We start from the raw sequence: 18,593 nt of genomic DNA, 5'->3' as shown, positions 1-18,593 counted from the left end.
GATTGTTGGGATTGAACCCTAACAGAGGAACAGATAATGTAAAGCCAAAACCGGATCACATCAGTGGACTATCAATAAGCAGCAGTTTACTCTTTGCTTTTCCCTTGACAGTGGTATTCTGACAGCTGATGAATCTTAAGTGCTGCTCACTACAACAACTGATGAACTAAATACTGATGATACTCTAAAAGACTGCTGAAGACAAACACTGTTGCTCTATCTACTGCTGTTTTCTAAGTACTGCTGAAGACTCAAGCACTGCCCACTCAAAGACTGATCACCTTTGAAGAAAGCACTGAAGTTCAACATCAGTGCTCAGGCTACAACAGTGGAACGTGAAGCAGTAGTTATCTCAAGTTTGTATTATATTGTTTATCAGTTGTTGCATATCAGTAGTTTGTATAGAACAGTGTTTATTGGTTGTTAGGTCGTTAGATGTCACTATCATGGTGATGTCAGCTAAGATGCTTCAGTGGTTTGGACTGCCTATAAATGTAACAGTACCCTGTACTGTTACATTTGATTGACTGAGTAGATTCTTCTTCTCCAGTCCAATCCTTTCATCTTGTGCAACCAACCTTGGGGTATCTAGCTGAGGGGGAGCGTAGTTTCTGTAAACATGCTGTAATCATTTGCTTTGTATTTTCAATCATTCGACTCAATGAAAAGCACTTGTTTATCAAACTATTTTCTTCCTTGATTGTGTTTATACAGTTTGTATCCAGTTCCGCTGCACTTTACATTGTTACATATTCATTGATCTGTCAAGTTCATACAAACAAACACAATCATGAGAGCCTCGGATCCTAACACGACTACATATCACCAGAAAGCAAAGTCTGTTTAGTCAATCAGGATGATGAAAAATTACCTGAAGGCTTTAGCTGGGATATGTTTGTTGATGAAAAAGGAGAATTTAAAGCATTTATTGCTAAGATCGTTAGAGAACCAGATATGTTTGCCACATGGATGAAGTCTATTGGTGAGACTATGAAGAATGTGGAGAAAGAATCTGTTGCATCTGATGAAAGCTCAGAAAGTGCTGATGAAAGCTCACAGAGTTCAGATGAGAGTGTACAAAATGATACTAGTTCAGAAAAAGAAATTGTTTTTGATAAAACTCCATCTGATACTGGTTCATCGGATGAAAGTTCTGAAAAATCTGTAGAGTTTGATCAATCACCTCCAGATGAAAGCAGTGATGATGAGGAAGAAAAACATATTAACATTGCAAAATCTCATCTGTCTCCTGAAGTTTTCATTTCTATTTTGCAGATCGCTTGGAGAAACTAAAGGAGAAAAGTGCCGCAAAAGAACAATAGGAAATGAAGATTGAAAATGTTGCTGAAAAGATTGTTGAAAGTGAGCAGGTTAATGAAGCAGAAAAGAAGACTGAAGTTGAGAAAGTGATTGAAGTGGTGAAAACAATAGAAGTTGAAAAGATTGTTGAAGTCATCAAGCCATGTTCAATGTGTCTTGAACCATGCAAAGAATGTGTAGTCAAAAACCAAATGATAGCTGAGTATGAAAAGAAGAAGGAGCAGTTGTTGTTCAATCTCAACTATGTAAAAGAATCTTATGATGTCTTGAACAAAACTGTGACTGGTCTTCAAAAGACAAATTCTGAAAGAGAATAGGCATTAACAATGATGAATGCTGTTATGATGACAAAGCAGAAAGCTATCAACTTCTACATCGAAAAAAATGCAAAGTGGAAGCAAGAGTTGGAAGCAGAAAAGATTGAGAATGAGAGAATCAGACGTTTATTGCAAAGTTATTCTAGTTCTGATTATCTCATTGATCGAATTTATCCGACTGTTGCAGGTATGGAAGCTTTCCAAGATGAGAAGCCAAAGAAGAAAGATAGTGGTAAGAAACCGACTATTAGCTATAACAAGTGTCCGCTTCCGATCTGGGAAGGGTATTCTCCTAGAAAACCAAACGAGGAGCAACTTGAAAAAGCAGTCAATATAAAGCTAGAAATCGACACAACTGATGAATTACCAGAAAACATTGACGTCACGTTCACCTCGTCTGACACTGATCATGAGTCTGAGTTAATCAAAAAGGTGGTCGATCAGGTGTTGGATACTGATGAGGAGTCCGAGTCAAAGTCTGAGTCTGGAGGGTCAAATTCGTCAGTCAATAGTATAAATTCGTCGGTTAAACGGTCTTATAGTAAAGAATTTTTGTTATCGAAAGCAAATTTGGATGATGAAACATTTGAAGTTGCATACACTTTAAATGATTCGGACAAATTATACTCTGATAAAGAATTTCCAATAAGGAGTGTTCGTTTTGAAATGATCAAAAAGGTTTTCAAAATGACAGAAATTAATATTTCTGAAATAAAAGATTTAAATCTTACTAGAAAACCTAAAAAATACACTTCAAGAGTTCAACAAAGATTAAACAAGAAAAAAGGTTACAATTCTGGTTCTGGTTTTCAAAAGAAACCAAACCAAAATCATAGCTACAAAAAGAAAGGTCTTGGTTTTATTCCACCAGAAAATTCTAAAAATGAGAAAAATTCTAAAACAAAAACAGAATTTGTTTCAGGTGGAAGTGCTGAAGATGAACAGAATAAACCGTTCTGGAAACAATCGAACCAGGAGTTTCTTGCTGAGAAGAAAAGGAATGGAACTGGAGTGTTTCATCCAAGAGAAACTCGCACCTGTTTCAAATGCAATGAAGTTGATTACATTGCATGAAATTGTCCGAAAAATGCCAAAACAAAACAGGGAGTTTCTAAGAAGTTAAAAGAGATAGTTGTTGATGTTGAACCACCAACCGAAAGACTTAAATTTTTTGAAAACTCAATTCATGAGGTTGGTGAGTGTTCTAAAAAGAATTTTTACAAAAAGAAAGAAAAAGACAATCAAGTGGGGGTCGTTAAAAAGGTTGATGAGAAAGTCGGCGATGATTCTGGTTCCACAAAGCCAGAAGAGCCACAGGTAGAGGTAAAAGTTTCAGTGAGTGATGATGAATTTCCATCACTGAAGTTTGAAGAGATTAAACAAAAGGTTGGTAAGGTTGAAATCTCGGGTCAGTTTTACTCCGAGAAAACTGAGTTTGATGTCGAGAAAACATTCAATGGGAATGTAAAGAAATTTTTTAGGAAAATGCTTAATGGGAAAGCAAAGGGGTTAAAGATTTTTATGCAACTAAAAAGGCAACTCACAACCCTACTGCGCAAGAATTGAAAACCATCAAGTCTGAGAAGACTTGGATGGAAGTTTGTTTTCCTTAAAGTCTTAGGACTATGCCGGAGATCCCAAGTTTGTAATCGTGGATCAGGAATCGACATCATTCTTGTAAAATGTTTTTGTTAAAGATTTGAAAAGTGGTTAAAATTTTTACAGGTTGAAGGACTACATCGGAGCTTCCAGGTTGGTAAGTGTGAAGCAGGAATCGGCATCATTCAAGTTGGTAAAAAGGTTTATGTAGATGTGATATCCCTACAGCTGGTATTGTTTGTATTTTCTTCGAAGTGGTACAGAGGTTGCTTAATTGCAAAACGGTAAATCAGGGACATTAAGTTGTACTTGATTTACTATAACCTGATAAAACAATGAACAATATGATGAACCATATCCCCGATCTTAACAAGTGGTAAACGTACATGTGATAAAAACAAACTCATTTTCCGGAAAAATCATTTTGATTAAAACAAACTTAAGTGTTTTGAAATCTAAATGAGAAAATAGTTTGTTGAAAGGGGGAGTTCTGATTGTTTATGCCTAAGTGGATGGCGAATTGATGTGATTCGATATCAGTTGCCAACTTAATGTATAGTTTTATGTTTCAATTGGGTCAAGAGTCAAGTCGTGTGTTTCAATTTTTCTTTAATGTGTTTGCATTTTAGGGGGAGTAGAATATTTTCAGAAAATCCAAAAACATTAGAAAATTTGAAAAAGTCAAAAACATGATAAAACCAAAAATGAGTTTGTTGTGAAAAATAGGAAATGATAGTACATCAGTGGACTGTCACAACATGCTAAAGAAATGAAAAGATAAAATGTGATAAACAATCTCACTGCGGATATGCCAGTAGGTTTTTGCACACTTAGTAAATTGTGACGAGATATAAACCTAAAAATTTCAAACTTGCTTGTTCTGTGGGTTAACAACTTCTTGGATATATAGGTAACCCCTGAAATCTTGTTTGAAAGGTCCCTTATTCTGAGATACTAGGTCTTTATGCTCAGTAATATCTGGGGTATTATCCCGGGACTTCTACTGTATGGAAATACTGACCTAGTCCCCGTATAATACTTTCCGCAAAAGCTTGAAAAAGCATCGCCCTCAGCATGTTGATGAAACAATAAACTTGATAGTCACTGCTGTTGTAATCAAAAGATCCTCTAAAGGGGACACACCAAAAGTCGAGCCGTCATCTCTCTGCTGAACGGAAGTTCTGACCTGAGCTCTCACGGTTTCGCACCTAACCCCTGAACAGATATCATCTGTGGTATACTCACCTGTAAGACTGAATATTGGGATCTGGATACGGGAGTATATTCAAGTAGTGGGACACACGGATAAGTTCAAGAGCTTAAGACATTAATTACATATCTCGGATCAGTTGAAGTTTGTGTGGAAATTTAAGTGGACCAATATACTGACAATCTAGGTGAATTGTTTAGAACTTAAAATGTAATCAAGCTTAACGGTGTTGGTGATATGTCTCAAAAACTGATATGATCCTCTTACACAAACTCACAAAAATATTGTCTGTAAATATATATATTTTTTTTTTTGCATTTACTTTCTTTCAGAAAATCCAAAAAGATTTTGTGTGTGTTTTAGCATAAACTTTTGAGAAATTCAAAAAGATTTTCGACAACTGATATTGGAGAGCTGATTTTCAAAATTTCAAGTGCTAAACATGATGACATTGTTGTGAGGGGGAGTGTATTTTGAACATCAAAATGTGTTTTTAAATCAACAAGTGGTTCATCAAAGAAGATAATTTGATCTGAGAGAGAGTATGTGTTGGTGTTTGCCTCGATATTTGAAATGTTTAAACTTGTGAAATTTATTGTGAGGCAGAGATTGTGCAGGCTGAGTTGAGCCAGGTTAATCGATCTTGAGTCCTGAGCAGAACGAGAGCCAAGTGACGATCTCTATACAATCTCCTGAAGAGCCAGTCTGATCGATCCTGAAAAGCTGATGTTCAGAGAGCCAGATTACGATACCTGAGGACTCTGTGGATAGAGCTTGAGCCAGATTTCGATTCTGTGATCAAAGTTAAAGCCAGGCAACAATTTTGGGCCTGTGAAAGCCAGTCAACGATCCTGTAGCAGATGTTGCTGAAGAACAAAGAAATGCCAGCACATTATTAGGGGGAGTCTGTTGATGCTGTTAGTGAAAGTGAAGCCCAGAGACTGATGAAGATTGAAGACTAGAAGACTCAACACTTGCGACTCGTCAACATCTGAGGGGGAGTCTGTTAGTGCATACATCTGTCGACTTCGTCTTATATCGAGTCTTAGATTACATTGTATAGATTAGGGCACGTTGTACGAGAAAATAGGAAAGTTTAGTGAGTTAAGATGTTGATTTCGCTCCTGAGGGTCTTTCAGGTGATTTCGCCCGAAATCACATTAGCTGATTTCGCTCCTGTTGTCTTGTGTTGTTTGGGGCGAAATCAGGTGGCCTATATATAGGTCATCCTGAGCGAAATCAGTAAGAAGGAGGTCTTGTGATTCCATGCCGAAGTGCTGCCGGTGTGAAGACTGAGTGTATTTGCGTTCTAATCAATACAATCAGTGTTAAAAGTGAAGAATCAGCTGTTTCTAAGTCAATTACTTGTTTTCCACACCTGTAATTGATCAAAACTCCTCTGAACGACTCATTCGGGTCAGCATAACGATCCTACAGGACTTAGGATCCTCCTCGGGATACTCATCATTAGGATCCTGAACACTTATTACCTCCTTATCCTGAGAATCCGTCGCAAGATATAGGACATGTGATATCGGTATTTGGGTTCCTTCCGGTATCCTGACTGATGATCCGAGATTTGCCAACGCATCAGCTTCGGCATATCCTCTCTGGGTACCTGTTCAAGTGTAAAATCATCGAAATATCCTGCAAATTTTTTAACAATCTCAAGATATTCGGCTAACTTTTCACCTTTTACTGCATAAGATCCATTGAAATGGTTAGTAATCAACAGGGAATCAACAAATACTTGTAAATTCTTGATATTCATACTCTTAGCCAATTCTAATCCGGTAATTAAAGCTTCATATTCTGCTTCATTATTAGTGGCAGGAAATTCACATCTGATAGCCTAGGGTAATATATCCCCCTGTGGCGATTTTAGTAGTATACCCAGACCTACACCTCTGACATTAGATGCTCCATTAGTATATAGTGTCCAGGATTCTATGTTTTCTCCTAGTTGTTGCACTTCTAGGTCTACTTCATTTTGAATATCGCTACTGAAATCAACCACAAAGTCAGCTAAAGCCTGAGACTTTATAGCATTTCTAGGTTCGTATATTAGATCATAGGCACTTAATTTCACTGACCATTTAGCCATCCTACCTGACATCTCGGGTTTCCTAAGCACATTTTTAATAGGATAGTTAGTTTTAACATGAATCCTATGTGTTTCAAAATAATGTCTAAGTTTCGTTGATGCCATAACTAGGGCTAATATCAATTTCTCTAAATGAGAATATCTAGTTTCAGCATCTAATAAACTTTTGCTAACATAACAAACAGGATACTACTGACCTTCATGATCCTTTACAAGGACAACACTTACTGCATTCCCTGATACTGCAAGATGCAGAGATAATGGTTCACCATCCTCAGGCTTCACCAATAGAGGTGCGGTTGAAAGATACTACTTCAGATCCTGCAAGGCTGCTTCATGCTTCTCTCCCCATTCGAATTTTTTATTCTTCTTCAGGATATCATAAAACTCTTTGCACTTTTCCGAGGATCTTGAGATAAATCTGTTTAATGCCGCTACGCGCCCTGTCAACCTTTGAACATCTTTCATATTTGAAGGAGACTTAATATCCAAGATAGCTTTTATTTGCTCCGGGCTCGCTTCTAACCCCTTTTTGTCACCATGTATCCTAGAAACTTTCCTGCTCCTACTCCAAAATGGCATTTGGTAGGGTTTAGCTTCATGTTGTATTGGTCCAGGATATCAAATGCTCCCTTAATATCCTAGAGGTGATCCTCAACCTTCTTGGATTTTACTACCATATCATCGATGTACACCTCCATGGTGTCCCCCAGTTTGTCTTTAAACATCATGTTTACCAATCTCTGGTATGTCGCACCTACATTTTTCAAACTAAAAGGCATAGCAGTATAACAATAAATACCTGTTGGTGTCATGAAGGCAGTATCCTCCTGATCCGAGGGTTCCATCTGGATCTGTTGGAATCCTGAGGTGGTATCCATGAAGGTTAACATCTCGTGGCCAGCAGTAGCATCCACCGTTGAATCAATATGAGGTAGAGGAAACGGGTCTTTGGGGCAAGCTTTGTTCAAGTCCGTATAATCTACACAGACTCTCCATTTCCCGTTTTTCTTTTTCACCACAACTACATTCGCCAGCCATTTGGGAAATTTCACTTCCCTAATCATCTTGCTTTTTAGTAGTCTTTCAACTTCCTCTTGGATGATCACATTTCACTCCGGAGCAAATTTCCTTCTCTTTTGTTGGACAGGCTTGAATGACCTGTAAATACCGAGCTTATGAGTTATAATATCCTTGGAAATGCCTGTCATATCCTCGTGCTTCCACGCGAACGTTGACATCCTGCATTTCAAAAAGTTAGTCAATTGATTTTCAATATCCTGAGGGATATTGGTTCCTTCGAGCACCGGGATATCTGGATTATCCTGATCCAGGATAATTTTCTTTACATCCTGCTCGGAAGCCTCCACAATATCCTGGGCCCACATATTTAATTGTTTTCTGCACTAGGCTTTGTCGAGGACTTCATTGAAGAAGAAGAACACTCTTTTTCTTCCTGTTGATCACTTTCCACGTTTACTACTCCCCAAGGGGTAGGTATCTTGATGCATTGATGATAGGTCGATGCCACAGCTTTCATATCATGGATCCAAGGCCTTCCTAATATAATATTATAGCAGGATAGGGAGTCCGTGACACAAAAGCGCTGTGTTGAGTTGACCCCTTCAACATATACAGGCAATTTTATCTCCCCCACAGTGTTTCTTGCCTCTCCACTAAAACCGACAAGCACAGTGGATTTGGAAATAATATCGATCGGGGATACATTCATCCTCTTTATTGTCTCCAGCTGAATTATGTTGACGGAGCTGCCATTATCTACCAGTATCCTGCGTACAAAATGGTTAGCCACATATAATGTTATTACTAGAGCATCATGGTGAGGATCCTGGACCGTATCCCTATCATCACTGTCGAAAGTGATCACTTTATCAGTTGTGAGGGTCGTCATCCTGGTTAGCTTTTCTCCTCTTTTGGCCTTAGCCTCCTTTGCATGTCTCTTGGCCACAGAATTTGAAGTCCCACAAATGTCGGATCCTCCTGAGATAAAATTAATTATTTTGGCATCCACTGGAGGTGATGCCGCTCGTTCGGGATCCTTCTCAAGATCCTGTCCCTTATTCTTCTTTCTTCCCATGAGATCCTTCAGATATCCTTGCTCAAGAGATAGCTTATTTCTTTCCTTAGAGCAATGCAATCCTCAGTAACATGTCCGAAATCCTCGTGGAAGGCACACCACTTGGACTTATCCTTCCAATCAGCTTTTTGTTGGTTTTTCCGGGGCCATCTTGCTTTGTCTCCTAAACCCTGCATAGCATACATTAGTTCAGGTATGTTAACAGAAAAACAATATTCAGACAACTCAGGATACTCCTCAGGATCCTCATCTTCAACAACATTCACTTTTTTGCTGTCATTTCTGCTTTATGGCTTAGAGCGATATGGTTTATACGAGGATTCTGATTTCCTGTTGGTCGACTCATAGGTTGTAGACGAATTCATCCTCTCTTGCATCTTTTTATTATCCTCCAACCGAATATATCTTAGAGCCCTGTTACGAGCTTCATCTAGATTCCTGCAGGGATTCATTACAAGATCCGGGTAAAATTGAGAATCCTTCTGCAACCCCATCTTGAAAGCCTGCACAGCTGTTGCAACGTCAAGATACGGGATATCTAAGGATTCCCGGCTAAATTTGTTCACATAATCTCTCAAGGATTCCTGAGGTCCTTGGGTTATCCTGTAAAGATCACTAGTTAGTTTCTCAAAACTTCGGCTGCAAGAAAATTGACTATTAAATAAATTAACCAAATGAGCAAATGAAGTAATTGAGTGGGGAGGAACGTTTAAGAGCCATTTTAAGGTTGATCCTGTTAAGGTAGAACCAAAACCCTTGCACAGGCATGCTTCCTTGAGATCCGGAGGAATAGGGTTGATTTCCATCCTTTCCCTATACTGGGCAAAATGCTCCTCAGGATCCGTAGTTCCATCATAGAGCTTCATGTTGGGGGTCTGAAATCTTTTTGGGATTTCAGCATCACATATAGGATGCACAAACCGGGAAATCCTGTGGCTGTCCTGAGGTACTTCTGGAATTGGCTGGACCACCCCAGGCACACTGGATATCATGTCCTTCAACTTCTGAAGCTCCCTAGATAATGTTGATGTCACACCTGCATCCTTCAAAGATCCAACGCCATAAGTAGCAAGAGTATTATTATTATTAGATACATTACCAATCTGAGGGTTCTGGCCATATCCGGAAGCATGTCCTGAGCTTCTCACAGTTGACACCCTGACTGAAGAGGGTATCTCAGGAGTATGATTCTGGGGATGGCTAGGCACAATATTTCCCCGGTTATCCTTAGTATAAACTGCAGAACTGAAGTTCAAAGCCCTGGGTTGCAAGGGAGTGACAGTATCTTCAGCAAGCCTGCTCGAGCCGGATTTCGAGAGTTATATCTCGCTCATCAGCATCTGATTAGTTTCCTGCTGCTGCCTCATCTGTTCCTGTAAACTACCAAACAAATTTAGAATTTCCTAATTAGAAGCTAAAACAGGACCAGAACCCTGGATATTTCGAGTGGGGATAACATCCCGAGCCACATGAATTTCAGTTCCTTTAGAAGAGGCTTGCGATCTCGGAGGAGGTGATGGAAGTACTGAACCAATTGTTGCAGAGGTGGTAGCAGACACGGTGGAAGAGCTCATGTTTGATCTCGAGGCCATTGAAAATAGTGTAGCAAACAGTTTTGAAAATAGAAAACCAAGTAACGATTTTGCAAGAGCTTTTAGTAGAAATAACACCACTTGCCCCACGGTGGGCGCCAAATTGTTTTGGTCAAAAATTACCGAAGCAATTAAGTGATCAAATTAGTTAAGTGAGGTAGTGTGCTGAAGAAATGTGTTAAAATATGTTGATTAAGTTGTTTGCAAAAACAGTTTCAGGATACGGCTCAGGATATAGAGCTGTATTTATGATCAAACAATGAGCTAAAATGTAAAGGGTGACACAGGAAGTACGAGGAAAGCCCTTGATCAATCTAGATCGCCGGCAAAAAACCTCGGGAGCTGACAATCGCAGCTGCCTTAATCTTCTATTACTTCAAATATAAGGATACAGTGCAGGATATGATGCGGATCAACTAAGTGTTACAATGCAATTCGAGTACAAGTGTTAGTGCGTTGTGAGAGTTTGTAAGTAGAGAGAAAGAGTGTGCGAAAAATTGTCTCCCTAATCTGATCCGATCAATCCCCTTTTATAGTAAAAAGAAAGAAACTAACTATCCTACTATTCCGGGATCTGGCGAATATTCCATAGATGAACGTTGCAGTCCACGTCTTCCGGGTTCAACATCTCTTATCCAACTGATTTGCCCGAGTCTTGAAGAGAAGAAGTCCACTTGAACATTGGAGACTCATACCCTTCAATCTGCACGCGGTTAAATCAGTTATTACCAGGATATCGTATCAGGATGTTACCAATATCCTGATCCGGTATCCTGATCACAAATAAACAATCAAAGCCAGAATATTAGTCAGGATATATGTTCAGAAAACCGCCCATAACAAGTATAATCTACACCCTTGTCGTGTGAGTATTAGCCAATCTCCATGTTAATCCCGTTAGGGTTTAGGAATTGTTTAAGTTTTGTTAAAAACTGTATGTGTCTATCCAGCCGGATAGACATTGTTGTTTTGCCTTTGTTGGCCTATTACAATATTTGTCTGTGTTTACCACTTTGTGTGGGTATCGCGAATGAAGATTTTGCCAATCTGTTTTTGCAGATACGCGAAGTGGAACACACATTTGTAATAGAAGGAAACAAACAATATTGCATTGAATTGTTCATTTATTTATTTGCAATTGGCCTGCGGCCCGGTAGGTTACATGGAAAATGTAAAACATGGCTTACATGTAGCATCGTCGAAGTTGCTGCGCATTCCATGTGCGTGCGATAGGTTCGCCTTCTGATGTTTGTAGTTTATAAGCGCCTTTGCCCAAGACCTCTTGGATGAGGTAGGGTCCTTCCCACTTGGGGGCAAGTTTCCCTGGGCGTTCTGCGTTAGACGCTTCATTGTTGCGATGGACGTATTCTCCTGGGTTGAAGGTACAGACGCGAACACGTGCATTGTAGTACTTTTCAAGTTTGGTTTTGTACTTGGCCTCGTTGATTGCTGCGTTTTCACGGCTTTCTTCTAGGAGGTCCAAGTCAAGCCTACGTTCATCGCTATTGTCTATCTTGTTCATAGCGAACATTCGGGGTGAAGGGATACCTACTTCAGCGGGGATCACCGCCTTCGAACAATAGACCAGGATGAAGGGTGTCTCACCGTGACTTGGCTTTGGGCTAGTCCTGTGAGCCCATAAGATACTAGGGAGTTCATCGACCCAGCCGCGTCTGGCTGTTCCCAACCGTGCCTTTATGCCTTCGACTAAACTTTTATTAATACTTTCTACTTGGCCGTTCCCTTGCGGATGCGCCACTGATGAGAATATATGTTCAATGTTTAGTTCTTTCAACCAGTTTTGAAAGTCTTCGGCAGCGAAATTGGTGCCGTTGTCGGTAACGATGCACATTGGTAGACCGAAAGGGCAGATGATATGTTCCCAAATAAATTTCCTTGTTATCATAGCGGTGGTAGAGGCGAGTGGTTTTGCCTCTACCCATTTTGCGAAATAGTCGACAGCCACTATGATAAACTTCACCGCACCTGGTGCATCTGGGAATGGTCCCTCCACATCGATTGCCCATTTTTGAAATGGCCATGCGGTAGTGACGGGGATCAAGTTGTTCTTTGGGCGCAAGGTTTTGGGAGCATGCGCTGACAATTGAAACATTTGCGCAAGACTTTGACCGCATCCAGGTGCATGCCGGGCCAGTATGTCACGGCCCCCGACCCGGTTTGACCCGTTTCAGGAGCCGCGGGACAGAAATCCCGTGATATATATTTAATTGATTTTAGCAGCGGAATTTTAACATCAGGATCTTTTTAGAGCTAAAAACTTTTCCCGATTATTTTATTTTACAACTCGGGATAAAACCCCGATAATTTACAATAACAAGATTTTACTAAGAAATCTTTATTTTTACAAAACATATTTCTTTATTTTATAATGAGCCACTGTCTTAAGCTTGAAATGCTCCCCAGCACTTTTCCTGAATTACAATAGATCACCTGAAACATGTTTGAAAAAGATTTTGTAAGCGGGAAATACTGAGTGAATCATTTTATTTATTAAAATGACTCGTTTGTTATAATTTAGAGTATTAAGAGAGATTACAATGTTTCTGATATCTACCAACTACCCACAGTATTTGTCACTCGACCGGATCTGTGACTATGGTCATATCACCATTGGCTGCCCCAATGAATGACGTATATCACTTAATTTTAGGTTCGCCCACCTAAAGTGATAGAAACAGTAGTAATGTGCACAATACCCACATACTGGCTGTAATTTGGTGATTACATAAACTTAATCACTCTAATTATAATTCTGAAAATAATTTGGAGTATTGTAAAACAGTTGATAAAAAGAGAATGACTCACATTGCAGATTTAATACGGACATAATATGGATTAGCCTTGTTAACCTAATTTAAATAACAATGCACACAAAACCGGGTTAGTAATCAATACAGCATTTACGGTAACTCACGAGATCAAATTCTCACAACGAACGACAAAGTGCGATACTTAAACATCCATCGATTTAACGACGAACGACAAAGTATAACCCTAATGTGGGCGGCACTTAAACATCCATTGGATATATTGATCGGTCGGAAAATGAATCGTAATAGCGATCGAGTTATTACCCTGTTTTGTGGCAGCAATTCGGGATTCGTGTGTGTTTTTGTTATAACTCAATGTACAATTCAAATTTGAACGTCGAACGAACACTCAATTGCATGAAACAGACTGTTCTATTTATACTTGAAAATGGGTTCTCCCGCGTGTCGCGGAAGATGTCCCTGGTCCTGTCGCGACTCGCCTGGGGTAACAATCTACCCTAGGGTAGCCTTGTGTCCCAGTTAGGCTTGCTGAGTTGGTTTCGTGTTATTTCGAATTTTTGACAGCGTTTTCTGTAGATAATTATAACTAGGGTTTACCCCCCCCCCCCCCCCCGCTTAGTTTTAGGGGCCTTGATCCTAATTTCAAATGTTCTAAAACTTTTAGGGTTAATTCAGAATCACTTGGGTTTCTTAATTAGGGTTTCCTATTGGACAATTAAAGTAATAATTAGGATTTTTTGATGAGAGTTGTTACATCCTCCCCACCTTAAGAAAAATCTCGTCCTCGAGATTTACTGGAATAAATGAGGGTATTTCCGCTTCATTTCTGATTCTAGCTCCCAAGTGTATTCTGGTCCTCTCTTTGAATCCCATTTGACTTTGACTAGCACTAGCCGCTTGTGTTTGAGAAACTTGACCTTCCGGTCTTCTATTTGTAAGGGTTTCTCTATGAATTTTAACTTTTCATTTACCTCTATGTCTTGAAGAGGTACTACCAGGGATTCATCTAATAGACATTTCTTGAGATTGGATACATGAAATACATCATGTACTCCAGCTAGTTCTTCTGGTAGTTGTAAGCGATAAGCAACTGGTCCTATTCGTTGGATCACTGAGAATGGTCCAACATATCTTGGACTCAGTTTTCCTTTTTTACCGAATCGTACTACTCCTTTCCAAGGAGAGACTTTCAATAGTACTTTGTCTCCTATCTGGAATTCTAGTGGCTTGTGGCGATTGTCTGCATAGCTCTTCTGACGATCTCTAGCTGTCTTCAATCTTTCCTTGATTTGGGTTATCTTGTCTGTGGTTTCTTGCACGATTTCTGGACCTGATAATTGACTTTCTCCTATTTCTGCCCAACAAACCGGAGTTCTGCACTTGCGTCCATACAGTGCTTCGAATGGAGCGGCTTCGATGCTTGAGTGATAACTATTGTTATAGGAGAATTCGATTAATGGTAAATGGTTATCCCAATTACCACCAAAGTCAATTACACATGATCGGAGCATGTCTTCTAGAGTTTGGATCGTCCTTTCACTTTGCCCGTCTGTTTGTGGATGATATGCAGTACTTAGATTGAGTCGGGTGCCCATTGCTTCTTGGAAGCTTGTCCAGAAACGGGAAGTGAAACGACTATCTCTATCCGATACGATGGAGAGTGGGACTCCATGTAAGGATACTATTTCATCTACATACAACTTGGCTAATCTTTCCATGCTAAAGGTTTCCTTTATTGGTAGAAAATGAGCAGATTTGGTTAATCGATCCACAATTACCCAAATCGCATCGTTACCTTTTCTGGTTTTGGGTAATTTAGTAACAAAGTCCATTATTATGAGTTCCCATTTCCATACAGGCATGTCTAACTGTTGTAGTAGACCTGAAGGTTTCTGATGTTCTGCCTTAACTTGTGAACAAGTTAGACACTTAGCTACGTATTCGGCTATATCCTTTTTCATTCCTATCCACCAGAAATTCTTTCTTAAATCTTGGTACATCTTATTGTTTCCTGGATGTACAGTATACCTAGATTTATGAGCTTCCTCTAAAATCTTTGATCTTAAATTTCCCTGTTCAGGTACCCAAATTCTGCTTTTGTGGAATTTCCAAATTCCATCATTTCCTTGTCCCAATTCTTTTAGGTAACCTTTCATTACTTCACCATCATCCTTGATTGCTGTTTCCTGAATTTCCTTTAATTGTTCCATTAAATCTACTTGTAGATTTATTCTAAGAGCACGGACTCGCTTTTGCTTCTCATGATACTTACGACTTAAGGCATCTGCGACTACGTTTGCCTTTCCTTCGTGATATTGAATATCACAGTCGTAATCATTCAGGATTTCCATCCATCTTCTTTGCCTCATATTTAACTCTTTTTTCCCAAATATATACCTTAAACTTTTATAATCTGTATAAACAGTAAACTTACTTCCATACAGATAATGTCTCCATATCTTAAGGGCAAAAACTATAGCTCCTAATTCTAAGTCATGAGTCGTATAGTTTTCCTCGTGCTTCTTCAATTGTCTGGAAGCATACGCAATTACCTTCTTGCGTTGCATTAACACACATCCGAATCCTAATTTTGAAGCATCACAATATACTTCAAAATCTTCTGTTCCTTCTGGTAAGGCTAATATTGGAGCATTGGTTAATTTCTGCTTCAAGATTCTAAAGGCTTCTTCCTGTTTAGGTTCCCATTCAAACTTAATGGCTTTACAGGTTAGCTTAGTTAATGGTACAGCTATCTTGGAAAAATCCTTAATAAACCGTCTATAATACCCGGCTAAACCTATAAAACTTCTAATTTCCATTGCGGTTTGCGGAACCTTCCAATCGGTAATTGCTTCTATCTTAGCAGGATCTACGTGAATACCTTCATGATTCACCATGTGTCCTAAGAATTGCACTTCTTGTAGCCAAAATTCACACTTCGAGAATTTGGCGTACAACTTTTCTTTTCTTAACAAAGTGAAGAGTGCATGCAAGTGCTGACAATGTTCGTCCTGACTTTTTGAATAAATAAGTATATCGTCTATGAAAACAATTACAAATTTATCCAAATATGGTTTACAGATTCTATTCATCATGTCCATAAATGCTGCTGGGGCATTTGTTAGTCCAAAGGGCATAACTGTAAACTCATAATGTCCATACCTAGTTCTAAAAGCAGTTTTAGGTATGTCTTCTTCTTGAACTTTTAATTGATGATATCCGGAGCGCAAGTCTATCTTAGAAAAGTACCTAGCGCCTTGCAATTGATCAAAAAGATCATCATTCCTAGGTAATGGGTATCGATTCTTAATTGTAACCTTATTTAGCTCTCTATAATCGATACACATTCTCATTGATCCATCTTTCTTTTTCACAAACAACACTGGTGCACCCCAAGGGGATGAACTAGGTTGTATAAATCCTTTGCTTAGTAATTCATCTAGTTGCTTCTTCAATTCTAGCATTTCGGTAGGAGCTAATCGATAAGGTGCCTTGGCTATCGGTGTAGTTCCTGGAATTAGATGAATCCTAAATTCTACTTCCCTATCTGGTGGTAACCCAGGTAAATCTTCCGGGAATATATCTGGGTATTCTGAGACTACAGGAATTTCCTTAAGTTCCTTACCTTTAGTACTAATGATTACTGAAATCATATATACTATTCCTTGTTTTCGTTCATAATTAGCAACTTTCATTACTGATATGAACTTCAGTGGCTTTCGAGGTTTATGTCCTGTAATCATGATTACTTCTCCAGTAGGTGATTGAATTTCTATAGAGTTTTTATCACAAATGATTTGAGCATGGTTGGCTATTAACCAATCCATTCCTAATACAACATCAAATTCAGCTAATTTCATAGGTAATAGGTTTGCAGCAAATTTATTACCTGAAAGTTCTATTTCTACTTTTTGCAGAACCTGATTGATTTTTACTGAAGTCCCATCTGCGGTTTCGACTGTAAAAATCTGCCTAATGGTAGTTAAGGGTAACTCAAGAGCTTGGCAGAATGAAGTATTTATAAAACTTTGATTTGCACCAGAGTCAAACAATACTTTTGCATAAACGTCGTGAACTAAAAACGTACCGGCTATCACATCCGGGATGAGCTCTGCTTCTTGAGTGGTTAGCTGGAATGCTCTGACATTCTTTTTAGTAGCTCCTTCGGTCGCCTTGGGTTTGTTGTCTACTGGTTTGACTAACTTAGGACATTCTGTTTTGAAATGTCCGACTTCTCCACAATTGTAACAAATTATGGATTTCTTTCTGCAGTTTTCTTCACGATGTCCTATCGTTTTGCAAAAATTGCAAATTTTATTACATTTTCCAAAATGTTTCTTTTTGCAAGTTTTGCAGAATGGCAAAGTTGAAGATTGCCCTGCTCCTCTTTTCTTGAAACTACTATTACCCACCCTAAATCCTTGGGTAATTTTCTGAGCTAGTTCCTTCTTCCTGTCTTCATCTCTTGTGCGTATCAATTCATCAGTCAGAGTGTTAGCTAATTCTACGGCATCGTCAATAGTGCGAGGTCTCGCAGCCTTAACGATATTGCTAATTTCGCTAATTAATCCCCAAATATAGCGAGAAATGAGTACCGGTTCTGGCGAAGCCAGTGTTGGTACCACTCTAGCATATTCAAAGAATGTCGAAGTATAACCACAACAATCTACACCTATCATCCGATGATTTAGGAACTTATTTGCCATTTGTTCCTTTTCATACTCAGGACAGAATTTTCTTTCTACAAAATTCTTAAATTCTTCCCAAGTCATAGCATAAGCCCTATTTCTTCCTTTAGCTTGTGACACAGTGTTCCACCATTCGAGTGCTCCTTCTTTAAACAGATTTGATGCGTACATGACCTGATCATCTTTGGCACACTTACTTATTGCAATTACTGCTTCAGTTTTCTCTAACCAACGCAGTGATGCAGTTGCCCCTTCATTGCCTGCAAATTCAGTGGGTTTACAAGCAAGGAATTCTTTGAAAGTGCAACCAGGTGTTGCAGCTTTCAGTTTCTTAGGGAGCAGCGTGTGCTGGGATTCATTATCATGATTAACATGATTATTGCCCCCGTTTATACTATTACTGAAGTTATCTTCAGAAGTACGTTTACTAGGAACGATATGTTGTGGTTCGATTGGACTTTTTACAGCAGCAACGAATGCTGGAATAGCATTGGCTATCCCTTGAGCAACAATATTTTCAATATCTTGTCTAGTCATATATTGATCCCCTGGATGTTGCTCCGACTGATTAACCTCATTTACTGGTTCATTACCAATATTTGCCATCTGATAATATATACAATTTTTTTATTAGTATCTGATAAATAGCAATTACACACAAACAATCAGACAATAATACATGTATAGTCAAAACTATTGATTTCTCGATTTCATTTTATATCGGTTATAATATGCATCACTACACACAAATATCTTACAAAGTTTTATTCGTAGTTATGTTATAGACTGATTTCACTATTACTTTTACTATTACACAACTATAGTTTTACCACCCTCCTATCTCTCGCCACTTGTCGTCTTAAAAACGAAGTT

The sequence above is a fragment of the Helianthus annuus genome, chromosome 6, assembly GCF_002127325.2.
Source record: "Helianthus annuus cultivar XRQ/B chromosome 6, HanXRQr2.0-SUNRISE, whole genome shotgun sequence".
Lineage (NCBI taxonomy): Eukaryota > Viridiplantae > Streptophyta > Magnoliopsida > Asterales > Asteraceae > Helianthus > Helianthus annuus.
The sequence above is the reverse complement of the archived record's forward strand: the minus strand, read 5'-3'. Positions refer to the sequence as shown.